General features: G+C 38.3%; 1 long non-coding RNA gene across 2 annotated transcripts; it reads left to right on the top strand.

Annotated features, from left to right (window-relative positions):
• Window positions 1–3,647: 3,647 nt before the first annotated feature.
• Window positions 3,648–17,345, top strand: LOC138895174 (uncharacterized). Of its 2 annotated transcripts, none has more exons than XR_011409395.1 (3): window positions 3,648–3,933; window positions 5,645–5,718; window positions 9,359–9,569. It is a non-coding gene; the product is annotated as an uncharacterized lncRNA (long non-coding RNA). The 2 variants fall into 2 exon arrangements; XR_011409394.1 differs by lacking the exon at window positions 9,359–9,569 and adding an exon at window positions 17,121–17,345 and having other exon boundaries at window positions 3,650–3,933.
• The last annotated feature ends 1,814 nt before the right edge of the window (window positions 17,346–19,159 follow it).

Here is a 19,159-nt window from a genome sequence, read left to right as displayed (position 1 = left end):
CGGTCTCTTTACCACCGGGCTCCCCCCATCTTCGGACCCGCTCTTTCTACCATCATCATCATCATCATGCTCATCGCCATCAGAAGCCAAGGCTTCAGCATCAGCTTCAAGTTCTCTAGCCCTTTTTATCTCTTCAGCAAGGTCGAAACCTCAAGCGTGTATCTCCTCGAGGGTCTCCCTCCGATACCGACACTTAGCAAGTTCGGTAACCCAATGTGCTCGAGTGTCGGCAGTATCCGCTGCCTCTCTTGCCTCCATTTGAGCAGCCTCGGCATCGGCCCGATACATGGCAATGGACTTGTCCGCCATGACTTTCGACGACTCAACCTCCGCCTTGGCCTCAGCAAGCCTTATTTCAAGCTCCTCGATCCTCTTGGCCTGAGCCAAACCTTTTTGCTTGACGCTTCGAAGCTGAACATCGACCGATAATAATTTGGCCAAGATGGTTTCTTTTTCTACAGCTAGGCGGTCGATAGTCTTCTTCCACCGGTCACATTCGGCCTTGATTTGATCGACTTTTTCCCGAAGCAACCCTATCTTTTTAACCTTTTGCTACAGCTGAGGTAACGAAGGGTTAGCTTCCACAGTTGAGTCAAACCCATACTCTAATAGAACGAGGCTCACTTGCTTATCTAGTTCGGCCTCTTCTTCACGAGCCTTAGCCAAATCTGCTTGGAGGTCCTTTATCACCCCGTCCTTTTGGCTGCAAAGAAGCCGTAGAGCATCTCTCTCCCCCGAGACCTTCTGAAGCTCGACCTCACACTGGCTGAGGTCGACTTGAAACCTGCTAATGGCCTGCACAGTAGAGAAAAATCACAAGTCAAGTTTAGAAAAGAACGAAGAAACCAAGCACAGTAAAATCATTACCCGAGAAATGAAACGTTGGGCCTCTTCTAGGAGAAGAGAAGCGTCACTAATATCGGAGGCATCATCGACTCCAGTAAAGCAATCTCGAAAAGGGTCACCTACACTAGAGCCTCTGCCCGTATCGGGGGTTCTTCAATTCTCGAGCTTCCTTTAATGCCTCCTCAGAAAAGGTCGGAAGAGAAGGCAAATGACCCACTATCATAGTCCCAAGCGAATAGCTTGGGATGCTCTGATCGAGACTCGGGGTATCGGAACCGACCCCGACCGGTATAGCCGTCATCGGCTCAGAAGGTCTGGCGACCTCGATAGCTTTCGTAGATCAGATCACCAAAGTCGAAGCATCATCATTTTCTTCTTCTTCTTCTTCTTCTTCTTCTTCTTCTTCTTCTTCTCTCAGTCGTTGGACCTAGTCCGTCGAAAGAGCGATTGCCTTCCTCCTCACCCTTCGAGTTTTGGGCTTAGGGTCCTCTGGCCGACAGACAGCTTTTCGCTTCTTATCTTTTTCCGATTCCGAGACTGAGGACTTGGTTCCTTCCTTACCACTCGAAGGCCTCAAAACGGCATCCTTGGTTACACCTGCATGAAAGGAAATCTGTAACAAATGGAGCATAAAAAATATTTCGAAGAACATGAGAAGTGACGCTTACCGTGATTCTTGGCCTCCTATCTACCTTTTGCCAAATCAAGCCAAGCACGTTCGGCATAAGAGGAAGTCGAGGCTAACTTCCGAACCTAATCCTCGAGGTCGGGTACCGCTTTTGGCATCCAAGGGGCAGTTGTATATCGGAGAAAGATATCAGATAGAATCATAGAAATATACGAAAAGCAATGCCTTATGAAAACCACTTACGGTCGAAATTCTATTCCTCGGGGAACGACATCTTCTCTTCCGGAATGAGGTCATGGGTCCTTACCCGAATATAACGGCCCATCCAACCCCGATCCTTGTCTTCGTCGATGCTCGACATTAAAGCTTTCGATGCCCGACGATGAAACATGATTAGTCGTCAAAAGATTTGAGGCCGATATAATCGTATGAGGTGATTTAGGGTGAAATCCAGCCCCCGGCCTTGTTGGACAAGAAGCGAAGTAAGGTTACTATGCGCCATAGAAAAGGATGAATTTGACCGAGGGTGACCTGATATCTTTTGCAAAAATCAATGATCATTGTGTCAATAGAACCCAACGTGAAGGGGTAAGTATAAACACTTAAATACCCCTCCACATGAGTGATGACGCTTTCTTCGGGAGAGGAAATTTGCAACACAACCTCGGGACCCCAGTTGCAGTCTTTCCTCACATCCTCGAGATGGCCCTCTGTTATCGAGCACATGTACATCGACACATGATCACATCGACCTGGAACCGACGAAGGATTTTCAACCTTTAAATCGATCTTCAAAGTACACGGGCCAGGAACATACTCGTGGGGAGACGGCTCCACCGGCGCCTTGTCGCCGGACGGCTGTGAAGAGAAAGCTTTCTCCTTCTGAGGTATGGTTTTTGAAGTTTTTGCCATTGATGTAAGAGAAAGAAAAGCAAAGGAAGATGAAAGGTTGATGGTGTCAAACGCTGATGAAGGTGGCTCTATAAGCGGCGAAATAGAGGCGGAAAGAGTAAGAAAATTTGGGAGATTGAAGATGTAAAAATGGCAAATGATAAATGGAAGGGTTATTTATAGGTTTATACCGTGGCGGTTCAGTATCAGCAGTGGCCGACCACCGTCTGACGTGCATTAAATACCTTAAAAGACTAAATCGACGGGATAACTATCACATACGTCATGATCGAGCCCAGTGAAAACGTCAGCTTATAATCCGATCGAGCCGTCGAAAATTATATCGCTTCTCACCACATTCTTCCTGAGAAACGAGGAGACTATCTGTATACGGTCCAAATAGATTTAGGCCTCCATACGTTTGATTGAGTTTGAATGGTAAGCGATCGAAGTGAGAGCTCGAGACGAGTTCTGAGGATAGTTAAACAAGCTTCGAACTCCAAGACTGATCGAGGAATCAGCTCGATATCATTATCAAGCCCATGACCAAATCGAACCGCAAGGCAACGTGAAGGTTGTCGGAGATGCACAGACCGATTGACACTCACCCCGAATGTCGAACTCGAACCAAGGCCGAGAGCTCGACCCAATACCGAGCTCGAGCCAGTATCGAGCTCGCAGACAGGAGTCGTTGCAACCGCACTAGGGGAGAGAATCTTGGCAGGAATCGAGGAAGAGACAATTAATCATGGGTTCTCCACTATATATTTTTTATTATAAATAAAATAAGATCTTTCTACTATAAATGGGGGAATCCTTGTAAGCACAAAGGAAGTTGATACATTGTAAGAAAAGACTACTTCTATTTATTGAAGAATAAATCTCTTGAGCTTGTTTGACTCGGCATACTCACTCTTCTTGTTCAATAATTTATATCCCGTTTCTATAGCCAAGAATCTAAACATTTCCACTTTTACGTACGATTTATGTCAAGCTATATCACATATCCTTAGAATTACTTATAAATTCAACTATATCCGATTTTTCGGGTAAACGATCTCCATTCCAGAAAAGTAGGGTTATTTATGTTCTTAGTGTTATTTATATATAGCATAAGAAAAGAGATCAAAGGATAATGAGCTATATTTTTAACTTTATAAATAAATAAAAAAGTAAAGAGCAAGTGGACAATATATCTTTGAACATTCTGAATACACGGATCACCCCTTTAATCCTAATTCCTAGCTCACAGATAAGGATACTGTGAACATACATGCTGCATTTGAGGAAATATCAGATCTCCTCATGCATTTATATATAGACTTGGAAAATTTGGGTTCAACTGCTACTTATTAAAACATCAGGTGATTGATTAACTCATAGTACAAAGGCAACTCGGTACACAAAGTATCTCGCATTCACGCAGGTCCGGGGAAAGGCCACATTACTAAGGGTGCGATGTAGACAACATACCCTAATGACTTATATCATTAGTCGTCAGCGGCGGAGCCACATTCAACCAAGGGGTGTCGACACCCCTTTGTCAGAAAATTACACTGTATTGCTAGGTAATTTTTTTTTATTTATGTATATTTATTATACGTTGACCACCCTTAATTTTTCGGTGTATCCAATTTTTTATATTTTGACCCTTGGTGAAAATTTTTGCTCCGCCGTTGTTAGTGTTAACTCATAGTATGAATGAATATTAAACGAAGCATTCAATTACACTCAACCCGACATTAGTTGGGGGAGCGATAAGAGATGAAATTAATTTGTAAAACAGCTAGGTAAGCACCCAAAAATGGACCATGGACTTGATCTGCAAATGACTAAAGGAGTACGTACGTAAACTCATCTAATTTTCTTTGGTTCCCTAAAAGTGGATTATAAACATAATACATCAATGTAAAACCATAACACTTATTCACATGTAACCCTTTTTTATTTGACTTTTAAAGTACTAAGGTTCCTTTTCGTTTGGGACATAAAATATAGGGCGCTATATTCTCAATTTTATTTACCCGTAAAATGGTACAGTTGAATTTATATGTGGTTTCTAGACAAGTGAATTAATTTGATTCTTAAATAATATAATAATTGAAGAAATACACAATACTTTGCCTTAGAAAGTAGATGAAATAGCAAAGACGACGATTCCGTGAATACGGTTCCCGAACACAGCAATGATGAGATCTAAAAGCAAGAAAGTAAAATTGTACAAAGCTTTGTACATAATACAGTATATGTTCTTGCCTGAAAATTCGTCTCCTCTACAATGGTAATTGAGCTCACTATTTATAGCCATGCCCAGGGAAAAAGGTCATAGGATCATGCCCTGCTTTTAATGCCAATTATGAGGGTCATAGATTGAGATATAACGTTGAGTATAAATGTCAAATTCTCTATAACGGACCGTCGCTCTTAATGCAGTAGAATATTCCTTAGTAAATGCTACCGGGCGCAGAGTTTTTTTAATTAAGAAGAATCTTTTCATTATTATATATTATTTAGGGGGTGAGAAAATCGATTATGTAATGGACTAACAATAGGTCAAAAGATCCTTTCAAGATTTTACAAAAATGTAAGATTAAGACTTTAACCTTTGACGACATAAAGATTATTTTCCACCATGAAATATTACAGGTCAGAAATCCGTACATACTAATCCAAGCTGGTTTGTACCTTATGTATTTTAATTAATTCCTAGATTCTGTCCAATTGTTCCCCCAACGTGGGAATACTTCAAATGAATGGCGGCTTTTGTGACAATAATACTAACAAAAAAATGTTGCATTTAGGTGACAAGGGGCGGAGCTAGAGTACGGAAAGTGGGTTCGGTCTAATTCAGTAGCTTTGTTTCTAACCTTATATTTGTCTTAAAAATTTATTGTATATATATAAATTATTAATTTAGAACCCTGAAGATTAAAATCATGAACACATAAGTTTAAAATTCTGACTCCGCCTGTATAGGTGACAATCGTGAAAGGAATATCATAAAATGATTGAGTTCACTATAATAAATGCCATTTTTCAATGGTGACTTTTGCAGCTATTAAAGTCCAGATAAAATGTCTAATTTAATTTCTAGTAATAGTTGCAGTATTGTATTTACAACTTCAAGTTGCAATTAGTTAGTAAGAAAAGGACCCCTTTGTAAAATGAGTGGTTAAAAAAACTTAAAAGAGTTTGACCGTTATTGAATCAATTACTGATAATTACGTTAACTTCCAACATCTACGTATCTATTACTTTTCCTTTCTTTGTTTTTGTCAGTTGTTAATCAATTATAGATCAGCTGGAAGATACTGTACGTTACAAAATGTCGGCAAAATATTGATGCAAAATTGGTAAGCATAAACGTGGCATGAATTTAGCTTCTATATACTGATAGTGTCATCTAATCTGAAACTTTGGCTACTTGTCGTAGAACATATCAGTGCATGCATTTTGCTAGAGACTTAGAAAAATTTGATTTTATGTGTTATTAAACGCAGATCATATACCGTATTTAATCAATCAGAGAGAGAGAAAATTAAAATACAGAAACGCAGCTATATTTGAGCTCTCAAAATATGCTTTGAGCTTTAAGACTTTGAATATTTGAACGAACAACGAGTAGATACATTCAATTTTGAGTTTATAATACAAAAGTTACTTTTCTATTTTTTGTCACATAAATATCATTTAGCTTTGAGTTTGTAACACAAAAGTTACTATTCTATTATCACATAAAAATCACTCAACTTTGGCCAAGATAACCCAAAAGTAAATATTATTTAATTTTATATTTTGTACTTGAAATATGACATAACACTCCAAAATAAATTAATTATATTTTGGATAATTTGAGAAACCTCCAAGTGTCGCTAATCTCAGTTGTGATTTATCAATATTATGTTTACTTTTTGTTTTTGTGATTTCTTTGTAATAGTTTTGTTAACACGTTATCATTAATATAAAAAATATAATTTGACTATTTTCCCTTACTAATTTATACTCATTTGTTTAAAGAATTTTTTAAACACCTTATTGAATTATAGAAAAAAAGTCATTGTTAGAGCATCAAATAATTCAATAATAAACACAAAATCTACGAGTTCGGTATGTTTCCTATGGCTTCGAGTTGTTACAAAGAAATCAAACTATGAAGAAAACGTAATTTTGTAATATTTCAAATAGAAACGTGGGAGAGGTCTCTAAAATTGATCTATTAAATTTAATATATTTTATTAAGCTAATGTTATATTCCCAGTAGAAAATATAAAAATTCAAATGATATGTACTTTTAGTTAATTGGCCAAAGTTGGATGACATTTATCTATATTATTATTGTGATGATCCAAAATATCATCTTTAAATTTAATAAGTAATTCTGTGTTCTAAGACCTCGAAAAGCACCATTTTATCATTCCTCGACTTGCGTGCGCAGTCCGTATAATTTTCTGAAAAATTTTTATATGAAAATGGATTAAAATGTGAAATAGAGCTTTAAAAACTCAACTGAGTTGACTTTGGTCAATATTTTGAGTAAACGGACCCGGATCATTATTTTGAAAATTCTGATAGGTCCGTATCGTGATTTGTGACTTGGGCGTATGTCCGGAATCGAATTCCGTGGTCCCTAACCCGAGATATGGAATTTTGATGAAAAATTAAAAGCTTGAAAGCTTAATGATTTTTAAGAAATTATTGATATTGGATTTATTGACCTCAGGTCCATATTTTGGTTTCAGAGCCCGATATAGGTCCACTATAATATTTATGACTTGTCTGTCGAATTTGGTGAGAATCGGAGTTGATTTGACTTGATTCGGACGTCCGGTTGTAAAAATATAAGTTTTCTTTAAAACTCCCTTTGATTTGGTGTTCGATTCGTAGTTATATGTGTTATTTTGGCGATTTGATCGTGCGAGCAAGTTCGTATGAGGTTTTTGGACTTGTGTGCTTCTTTGGTTTGAAACCCTGAGGGCTCGGGTGAGTTTCGGAGGGTTAACGGATCATTTTTGGACTCAGAAAAAACTACAGAAATCTGCTTCTGGTATCCTTCTTCGCGTTCGCGAGAGGGGTCTCGCGTTTGCGAAGAAGAAATTGGAGACAAACGGAATTATGCTTCGCGTTCGCGAAAGAGGGAACGCGTTCGCGAAGGGGTCGAGGTGCAAAGCTTCGCGTTCGCGATCGAAGCCTCGCGTTCGCGAAGGGAAAGAGGCTGGCCAGGAAATTAGCCTTCGCATTCACGAAGGGCATCTCGCGTTCGCGAAGGACAAGACAGGCAAGCATCGCGTTCGCGAGGTAGCCCTCGCGTTCGCGAAGAGTAAAATTGGACATCACAAATTTGTGCTTCGCGAACGCGAGGCACTGACCGCGTTCGCGAAGGGTAAAAGTTCGAGAAACATAACTTAAGTTCTAGAAAATGGGATTCGTCCCATTTTCAACCCTTTTCCATTTTTGAGCTCGGGTAAGGCAATTTTTGGGCGATTTTTACAGGAAAATATTGGGGTAAGTGTTCCTTATCCTATATTGATTATATTTTATTAATCCATACTCATTTACATCATGAATCCATGAATTTGGGGAAGAAAAATCAGATTTTTATAAAATCTTCCTAAAACGAAAATTTAAGATTTGAAGGTCCATTTGACATCGGAATTGGATAAATTTTGTATGGTTGAACTCGTCTCGAAATGGGTGTTCAGATTTCGTAAGTTTTTCCGAGATTTGAGATGTAGGATCCACTGCCGAAAATTTTAATGGATTTCGTATTTTATCCGGAAAATTAGTAAGTTCATATAGAATTAATTCATATGATTCGTATTGAGTATATTGAATTGTTTGTGAATAGAATTGAAGCTTTTGGAGACAAATTTAAAAGGAAAACCTGTGATCGAGTAATTGATTGGAATTTGCAAAGCGAGATAAGTGTCGTGGTTAACCTTGACTTGAGGGAATAGAACCCTTAAATTATTTGTTATGTGAATTGCATGTGAACGACGTATAGGCGAGGTGACGAGTGTCTATACGTCGTCAAATTAATTGTTTGCCTGCTTACTTGAAAAATCATAAATTATTTTAAATCATAAAATAATTATTATAAAAATTGTTTCTCTCCTATTATTTGTCAAATATTAATTCTTGAATTTATGCATTAATTGTTACATGCTATTTGAATTATGTGTTTTAAATTTTATTTGACATTTAGCATATTAAATATTAAATTGCCTATTTTTTTTTCTGATTTCCATAATAATTTGCCATTTGTCATTGTTTGTTTCATGATTAAATTATAATTATTGTATGCTTATTGTCTTATAATTTTATATTAATTGTTTTATTTATTGGAAAAATTTCTTCTATAAGAATTGGTAAATGAATATGTTGGAGGAGCGGGTTGCACGCCGCAACAGAATTAATTATAATGAATATATTGGAGGATCGGGTTGCACGCCGCAACAGACTTATTAAAAGTCCATATTGGAGGATCGGGTTACACGCCACAACAGACTTATTAAAAGTCCATATTGGAGGATCGGGTTGCATGCCGCAATAGACTTATTAAATTGAATATATTGTGAGAGCGGGTTGCACACTGCAACCGAACTGAATGTGAATATATTGTGAGAGCGGGTTGCACACTGCAACAGAACTGAATGTGAATATATTGTCATGCTGCAACAGAACTGAATGTGAATATATTGTGAAAACGGGTTGCATGCTGTAACAGAATTGAATGTGTATATATTGTGAGAGCGGGTTGCACGCTGCAACAGAATTGATGGAAATGATAATTGGTTATGACTGCTGAGTTGGCTTCAATTATTATAAACGAGTTACGTGATTTATTTCTATTATTGTTGTTATTACTAATATTGCGTACAGGTAATGTAACTGACCCACCTTAGCCTCGTCACTACTTCGTCGAGGTTAGGCTCAGCACTTACCAGTACATGGGGGTCGGTTGTACTGATACTACACTGTACACTTCTTGTGCAGATTTTGGAGTTGGTCCCAGCGACGTACCATAGACTTGCTCGGATTTCAGCTAGTCTGAGGAGACTTGAGGTATAACTGCATGGCGTTCGCAGTTCTGAAGTCCCTATCTATTTTACTTTAACTGTTTGTTTATTTCCAGACAACTTCATTTTATTCAGACCGTTATTTGTATTATTCTAGAAGCTCGTGCACTTGTGACACCAATTCTGGGATGGTAGACATAGTTGTTTTTATAGATTATTCACTATATTTCAAACTTTGCTTCCGCATTTGATTCTTTGATTATTAATAATTTAAAAATTGTTTAAAAATTAGTTAATATTATTCTAACGTTGGCTTGCCTAGCAAGTGAAATGTTAGGCGCCATCACGGTCCGAAGGTAGAAATTTCGGGTCGTGACAGTTGGTATCAGAGCACTATGTTATATTGGTCTCACGAGTCATGAGCAAGCCTAGTAGTGTCTGAAGGATCAGTACGGAGACGTCTGTACTTATCTCTCAGAGGCTATGAAGTTTAGGAACAATATCACCTCTTTCATTCCTTATCGTGCGGCATTGATTTTGCTTAAAACCTCTATCTCACATTCCTTTGTATCTACTCGTGTATGACATTGCGCACTCGGTATCAGTTGTGCGTCGACGGTTCGTTATGCCGCAGATGAACTACGGGGGAGCCAGAGATGCTCAAACATTGCCTCAACGTGTGATTCCGACTGAAGATGTGGACGTATAAAGAGATCACCCAGTGATAAATGTGGGGGGAGGGGGGGTGCAACGTACCTTGGCACCTGGTTGATTTATACGAGTTGTGAAGGTTAATATTGTGGACCATCGGACGTGGTGAACTATGACTTCGCGCCGAGTTGGGGAGTCCACTATTAATGAATGGATTGCGAGTCATGTGTTATATCAGTTTTGGCCTGAAATGTATATATGTGGTACTGAAAGATTCTCCCAAAATTTACATGTATTTAAGGCCTGAGATCTTGTAGAGAATAAGGTGGGAATTGCGGTATGTCCGCCTCCGTAATAATCTTATACTTAAGTACCAAAGAAGTTAGAGAAACAACATTAAATTTACAGAAGGTCTACTCAGCGTGGACATCACGGTTGCGGATTTTGGGGTGCTTCGGAGGAAGTACAGTGGTTGACGAGATTCTGGACTATGGTTTGTGCCAAGATTTGTCTGTATGGAGCTCTACTTTTGTGATCGTTGTGTATAAATAGGGGTAAGGGTTACCTCTGAGAAGAATCGAAGAGCATGTTAAGAAATGGGTCATCTCAATAGTGTTGAGTCAGCATAACAAAAGAAGAAATTGGCCTTGGGAGAGATAATTTTCCACAGGTGTCCGTGGCAAGCCTATGAAGAGGGTAGACCAGTCAATACAACACCGCCCACTTGGCTCGGTTCTCATAAATGCTTTTGAAAGAGTTTATTTCCCGGACTCTCCGTAATGCATGGCGCATAGGGTTTGAATGATTGCGTCAGGTCACCATGACGGTATCATAATATACCATCGGGTTCAATAAGTTAGCCCGCCATATTCCTTCTTTGCTTCCTACATCCAGAGAGTGAGTCCACAGACTCATTAAAGGACTTAATTATTATCGTAAAATTTTGTATGACTCATGAGCTACAGACTAATACTTCATTTACGCTAGTGGTAGAAATTGCCAAGATAAGGAGACCAAGACGTTTTGAAGTTCTGGGGGATTCAGTGGATTCTACTCTGCAGGTAAAAAAATCATTATGTCAGGGGCTCGGGCAGTCGCCCAACCCAGTCCGCACATCGGATTACCTGGGGTGCTCCAGTAAGTTCTTTTAATGCACCACCGGCATGAGTTTCCTACAATGGTTATTCCAGTCATCTGGCACAAACTCAATATGAGCAGCCAAACCTGCAAAGAGGTTGTTATGAATACGGTGATACTAGGCACATCATGAGAAAATTGTCCCAAACTTGGGAGAGGCATATTTCATCAAAGCACTCAAGCTACGTGCCCCATTGCAGTTACTACACCACCCACATGACCAGTTAAGGGTGGAGGACAGGCGGGTAGAAGGCGTCCTAGGGGTGGAGACCCAGCCATTGTTATATTTGTTTTATAGTATAGTGGAGGTCATTACTTCAGATGGTGCCGTTATAGGTACGACCTCGATTTAAAATAAAGGAATAATTTCCTTAACTCGATTCGGTTCTGAGTATCAAGACGAGTCCTCCTATTGTGCTCTACTTATGAGTGGGCTTCGTAATTCTATAATCTACTTATGTGTCTACTTCTGTTGGAAGGTTTTATAGAGATAACTACACCTATCATTCAATGATGGACTCTAATAAGATCTGTGAGGCTAAAGGTGCCTTTCTGGTACTTATTTCGGTATGTTCTAATGTATTTCCGGATAATTGATTACAAATTGTGAATTATATGCCCTATCGGTGTGGGGTTCATTATGTCTTGTAATTTTCTTTAACGAAAGTTATTTAAAAGGAGAAAATGGAAAGTTTCGATTGGCAAGATGTGCATATTACTTGTGATTTAGAACTGAGGCCGAGGTCCTCGTATTTTAAAATAAATTGATATATTTAAACCAGGCTATGATCTGCGGTGGAAGTTATATAAGGACGAGATCCTTGTGATAAAAACTTTTTTGTGTTTAAATTCTCCCTTGTGAAAATTAAATTTGTACTATAGTACTAATAGGGAGTCATGCCTGCTAGGCTTATTTGAAATTTTTTTGTATGAAATTCTCTGTGCATACTTGCCAAATTCGTGTTGAAATATTGAGTTGTAACCTACGAGGTAGGTACCCGCCCAGGTGGCGTTAAATGTGACTCGTTAATTCGGGTAAATAATTATGAGGTATTCATGCCCCGCATCTCGTTATTAGTATTGTGAAGGTTTGAAATGAGATTTCTGTTAACATGAAGTTAATTGACGATTCTGTAATCGATTATGAACAACTATTAAGAGCAGATTGACCCAGAAGGGTGCCCCATTTAGATGGTCAGACGAGTGTGAGTTGAGCTTTCAGAAGCTCAAGACCGCTTTGACTACAACGCTAGTGTTGGTATTACCCACAGGTTCAGGATCGTATGCGGTATATTGTGACGCCTCTCACATTGGGCTTGGTGCAGTATTAATGCAAGATGGAAAGGTAATTGCATATGCGTCGCGGCAATTGAAAGTTCACAAGAAGAATTATCTTGTTCATGACTCAGAATCGGCAGTCATTGTTCATGCGCTGAAGATTTGGAGACATTACCTTTATGGTGTCTCGTGTGAGGTATTTACTGATCATCGTAGCCTTCAGTATCTGTTAAAATAAAAGGATCTTAATTTGAGGCAGAGAAGATGGTTAGAGTTGTTGAAAGACTATGACATCACCATTTTGTATCACCCCGGAAAGGCTAATGTGGTGGACGATGCTTTGAGTAGAAAGGTTGTGAGTATGGGAAGTCTTGCGTATATTCCGGTTGGTGAGAGGCCATTAACTGCAGATGTTCAAACTTTGGTTATTCAGTTCGTGAGGTTAGATGTTTCAGAACCCAGTCAGGTTCTAGCTTGCACAGTCGCTCGGTCTTGTCTATATAAGCGCATCAGAGAGAGGCAGTATGATGATCCTCATTTACTTGTCCTTAAGGACACGGTGCGGCACAGTGATGCCAAAAAGGTTGTTGTGGGGGAAGATGGAGTTCTGCGAATGCAGGGTCGTATTTGTGTGCCTAATATGGATGGGCTTCGTGAATTAATTCTCGAAGAGGCACACAGTTCCATGTATTCTATTCATCCAGGTATCGCCAAAATGTATCAAGATTTGCGGCAACATTATTGGTGGAGGAGGATGAAAAAGGATATAGTTGCATATGTAGCTCGGTGTCTGAATTGTCAGCAAGTTAAGTACGAGCATCAAAGACCTGGCGGTTTGCTTCAGAAGTTAGAAATTTCTGAGTGGAAGTGGGAGCGTATCACTATAGATTTTGTTGTTAGGCTCCCACGGACTCAGAGAAAATTTGATGCAGTTTGGGTCATTGTGGACAGGTTGACCAAGTCAACACATTTCATTCCAGTGGCAGTTACCTATTCCTCAGAGAGGTTAGCTGAAATATACATTCGTGAGATTGTCCGCCTTCACGGGGTGCCCGTGTCTACTATTTCAGATCGAGGTACGCAGTTTACCTCACATTTCTGTAGGGTTGTACAATGTGAGTTAGGTACGCGGGTGGAGTTGAGTACATCATTTCATCCATAGACAAACGGACAGTCAGAATGCACTATTCAGATATTGGAAGATATGCTCCGCGCTTGTGTTATAGACTTTGGAGGTTCTTGGGATCATTTCTTGCCACTTGCGGAGTTTGCTTATAATAATAGCTATCAGTCGAGCATTCAGATGGATCCATATGAGCCATTATACGGAAGGCAATGCCGATCGCCAATTGGTTGGTTTGAACCAGGAGAGGCTCGGTTGTTGGGTACCGATTTGGTACAGGATGCCTTGGATAAGGTCAAGATTATTCAGGATCGACTTCGTACAACTCAGTCTAGACAAAAGAGTTATGCCGACCGTAAAGTTTGTGATATTGCATTCATAGTTAGAGAAAGAATATTGCTCCGGGTTTCACCTATGAAAGGTGTAATGAGGTTCAGAAAGAAGGGCAAGTTGAGCTCTAGGTATATCGGACCCTTTGAAATTCTCGAAAGGGTGGGTGAAGTAGCCTACAAGCACGCATTACCACCTAGTTTATCAGATGTCCATCCGATGTTCCATGTGTCTATGCTCCGGAGATATCATGGTGATCCGTCCCATGTGTTAGATTATAGCTTAGTCCAATTGGACAAATATTTGACTTACGATGAGGAGCCGGTGGCTATTCTAGCCCGGCAGGTCCGACAGTTGAGGTCTAAGATTTATCCTTCAGTTTGGGTGCAATGGAGAGGTCAGCCGGTAGAGGCATCTACCAGGGAGTCCGAGTCGGACATGCAAAGTAAATATCCACACTTATTCACCAGCTCAGGTACTTTTTTTTTTCTAACTCCGTTCGAAGACGAACATTTGTTTTAGAGCTGGAGAATGTGATGACCTAAAATGTCATCTTTAAATTTAATAAGTAATTTTGTGTTCTGAGACCTCGAAAAGAACCATTTATCATTCCTCGACTAGCGTGTGTAGTCCGAACAATTTTCCGAAATTCTTTTATGTGAAAAATGGATTAAAATGTGAAATAGAGCTTTAAAAACTCAATTGAGTTGACTTTGGTCAACATTTTGAGCAAACAGACCCAGATCTGTGTTTTGAAAATTTTGGTAGGTCCGTATCGTAATTTGGGACTTGGACGTATGCCCGGAATCGAATTCTGAGATCCCTAGCCCGAGATATGGAATTTTGATAAAAATTTAAAAGCTTAATGGGTTTTAAGAAATTACTGGTGTTGGATTTATTGACCTCGGGTCCGTATTTTGGTTTCGGAGCCCGATATAGGTCCACTATAATATTTATGACTTGTCTGTCGAATTTTGCAAGAATCGGAGTTGATTTGACGTGATTCGGACATCCGGTTGTAAAAATATAAGTTTTAAAGTTTTCTTAAAAACTTCCTTTGATTTGGTGTCTCATTCGTAGTTCTAGGTGTTATTTTGGCGATTTGATCGTGCGAGCAAGTTTGAATGAGGTTTTTGGACTTGTGTGCATGTTTGGTTTGAAACCCCGAGGGCTCTGGTGAGTTTCGGAGGGTTAACGGATCATTTTAGGACTTGAAAAAAATTAAAGAAATCTGCTTCTAGTATCCTTCTTCACGTTCGCGATAGGGGGTCTTGCGTTCTCGAAGAAGAAATTGGAGACAAACGGAATCGTGCTTTGCGTTCGCGAAAGAGGGAACCCGTTCGCGAAGGGGACGAGGTGCAAAGCTTCGCGTTCGCGAAGGGAAAGGGGCTGGCCAAGAAAATGGCCTTCGCGAAGGACAAGACAGGCAAGCATCGCGTTCGCGAGGTAGCCCTCGCGTTCGCGAAGAGTAAAATTGGACATCACTAATTTGTGCTTCGCGAACGCGAGGCACTGACCGCGTTCGCGAAGGGTAAAAGTTCCAGAAATAGAACTTAAGTTCTGGAAAATGGGATTCGTCCCATTTTCAACCCTTTTCCATTTTTGAGCTCGGGTAAGGCGATTTTTGGGCGATTTTCACGGAAAAACATTGGGTTAAGTGTTCCTTATCCTATATTGATAATATTTCATGAATCCATACTCATTTACATCATGAATCCGTGAATTTAGGGAAGAAAAATCAGATTTTTATAAAATCTTCCAAAAACAAAAATTTAAGATTTGAAGGTCCATTTGACATCGGAATTGGATAAATTTTGTATGGTTGAACTCGTCTCGGAATGGGTGTTCGGATTTCGTAAGTTTTTCCGAGATTTGAGATGTGGGACCCATTGCCAAATATTTTAATGAATTTCGGATTTTATCCGGAAAATTAGTAAGTTCATATGGAATTAATTCCTATGATTCGTATTGTGTATATTGATTTGTTTGTGAATAGATTTGAAGCTTTTGGAGACAAATTTAAAAGGAAAAGTTGTGGTCGAGTAATTGATTGGAATTTGCAAAGCGAGGTAAGTGTCGTGGTTAACCTTGACTTGAGGGAATAGAACCCTTAAATTATTTTTTATGTGAATTGCATGTGAACGACGTATAGGCGAGGTGACGAGTGTCTATACATCGTCAAATTAATTGTTTTCCTGCTTACTTAAAAAATCATAAATTATTTTAAATCATAAAATAATTATTATAAAAATTATTTCTCTCCTATTCTTTGTCAAATATTAATTCTTGAATTCATGCATTAATTGTTACATGCTATTTGAATTATGTGTTTTAATTGTTATTTGACATTTAGCATATTAAATATTAAACTGCATATTTTCTCCCTGATTTCCATAATAATTTGCCATTTGTCATTGTTTGTTTCATGATTAAATCATAATTATTGTATGTTTGTTGTCTTATAATTTTATATTAATTGTTACATTTATTGGGGAAATTTCTTCTATAAGAATTGGTAAATGAATATGTTGTAGGAGCGGGTTGCACGCTGCAACAGAATTAATTACAATGAATATATTGGAGGATCGGGTTGCGCGCCGCAACAGACTTATTAAAAGTCCATATTAGAGGATCGGGGTTGCACGCCACAACAGACTTATTAAAAGTCCATATTGGAGGATTGGGTTGCACGCCGCAACAGGTTGCACGCCGCAACGGACTTATTAAAAGTCCATATTGGAGGATCGGGTTGCACGCCGCAACAGACTTATTAAAAGTCTATTTTGGAGGATCGGGTTGCACGCCGCAACAGACTTATTAAAATGAATATATTGTGAGAGCGGGTTGCACGTTGCAACAGAACTGAATGTGAATATATTGTATGAGCGGGTTGGACGCTGCAACAGAACTGAATGTGAATATATTATGTGAGTGGGTTGCACGCTGCAACATAATTGAATATGTTTATATTATGAGAGTGGGTTGCACGCTGCAACAGAATAGATGGAAATAATAATTGGTTATGATTGCTGAGTTGGCTTCAATTATTATAAACGAGTTACCTGATTTATTTCTATTATTGTTGTTGTTACTAATATTGCGTACAGGTAAAGTAAGTGCCCCGCCTTAGCCTCGTCACTACTTCGTCGAGGTTAGACTCAGCATTTACCAGTACATGGGGTCGATTGTACTGATACTACAATGTGCACTTCTTGTGCAGATTTTGGAGTTGGTCCCAGCAGCGTACCATAGACTTTCTCGGATTTCAGCTACTCGGAGGAGACTTGAGGTATAACTGCATGGCGTTCGCAGTTCTGAAGTCCCCGTCTCTTTTACTTTAGATGTTTGTTTATTTCCAGACAGATTCATTTTATTCAGACCGTTATTTGTATTATTCTAGAAGCTCGTGCACTTGTGACACCAATTCTGGGATGGTATTTAGACACCGTTATTTTTATGGATTATTCACTATATTTCAAACTTTGCTTCCGCATTTGTTTCTTTGATTATTAATAATTTAAAAATTATTTAAAAATTGGTTAATATTATTCTAACGTTGGCTTGTCTAGCAAGTAAAATGTTAGGCGCCATCACGGTCCGAAGGTGGAAATTTCGGGTCGTGACAATTATAAAAGCATGAATAAAATGTTGAAGTACAAAAATATTTTAGTATTAAGCATAATAACTCACAGTAAAAGGACATAATCGGAATTCTAGATATTAGCCTTGTAATCCTATTAGTTTTAGGATATAATACTACGCGTTAGGAATCCTGCATGACTACCTTTAGAAATCCTATTAGTATAATTATTTTGTGCATAGATATATAATACTACATGTTAGCATGTAAACCTAATACCTTTAGGAACATGTTAGATTTTTCATTAGAATAATTACTTTCGGGATATGAGCATATTTTTAGTCAGGTAATCCTATTACTCTTAGGATATATACTTTTTTTAAAAAATTCTATTACTAATTTAATTTTTAAAATATATTTTATTGTCCAAATCCATTTAGAAACATGAGAACATATATTATTATAAAAATACGAATATAATATTGATAGACCAAAATAACCCTAAAATATTAAATAGAAGAACTCGTGAGGAAAGGACATATATGTAATAACTTATTTTTTTTGGAGTACAATAACTTCTATGCTAATTTTTTTAATATTTAAGATTTTAAAATTAATACAATCTTGTCTATTGAATTCTTATTAAAAATATATAGGAAGGTTTAATAAAATTAATTTCATAAGAAAACTCCATATTGGTAATACTTTAGCCACTCTATAATATTGAATTAAAAAGTAAAGAAGATCCAATTCTAATTTTTTTTTATAGTTTTATCATATGGAAGTCATTGGTTTGACTATTTCAGATTCGAGTCGCGTAAGGCCTATTAGTTTCCTATAAGAAATTGTTTCACTTCCAAAATTTGAACCTAAAATATCAAGTTAAAAATGTGGAAATCTCACACATCCCATCACATTCTTTGATGCTAATTACTTCTTGGAAATTTTACCTCCTATAGCAAAGCTTTACACCCTATTTATTATAAATAAAAACCCTTTTAAAATATTATTTTATATAGCTACCTTTTAGTTTTTATAGAAAAATATGTATTTATGGTCACTTGCTACTGTTAAGCCATTAAATACGCTGTCTAATATTCTTCTCTCTCATTCTTTCAGTTTATTCTCTCCTAAAATCACGCATAGTATCTTATTTCTCTCTCCATGATCTCTCTCTCTCCACGGTCTCTCTCATTCTTTCCTATATGAGCCAGAAAATTGGTTTCTTCCGACAGACATCGAGCTTTTCCATGATTTCCATGGTTATCACTACTCTTCAGCCATGAAAACAGTGAATTTTTCTATGATTTCCTGCAAGTTTTCTTAACATCCTTTTCAATATTGTTCTTTCCCAATTCCACAGGACGTGGAGGCGTGACACCAATTTTTTTCCCTTCTGATTCATGATTTCTTGCTTCTGTCAAGAACTATGAAATTGTGCAAGTCGTAAATCATTAACACAGATTTTCACCACTCACCACTAAAGTTTTTGAGTTTTTCGCCAGTTAAAGCTTCTTCTTTTTCTCTTCAGCTGTTTTTTTTTTAAATAAATATTCACCATTGTTAGGTTTTCTTCAGAATACCCACTAAAGCACTCAATTTCGAAGGGTCATCTTTCGATTTGCAAATTACTCAAGAGGAACCTGTATTTGCAGGTTCATCAGCAACCATTTAAGCCG

Source organism: Nicotiana tomentosiformis, chromosome 7 (assembly GCF_000390325.3).
Source record: "Nicotiana tomentosiformis chromosome 7, ASM39032v3, whole genome shotgun sequence".
Lineage (NCBI taxonomy): Eukaryota > Viridiplantae > Streptophyta > Magnoliopsida > Solanales > Solanaceae > Nicotiana > Nicotiana tomentosiformis.
The sequence above is the reverse complement of the archived record's forward strand: the minus strand, read 5'-3'. Positions and strand labels throughout refer to the sequence as shown.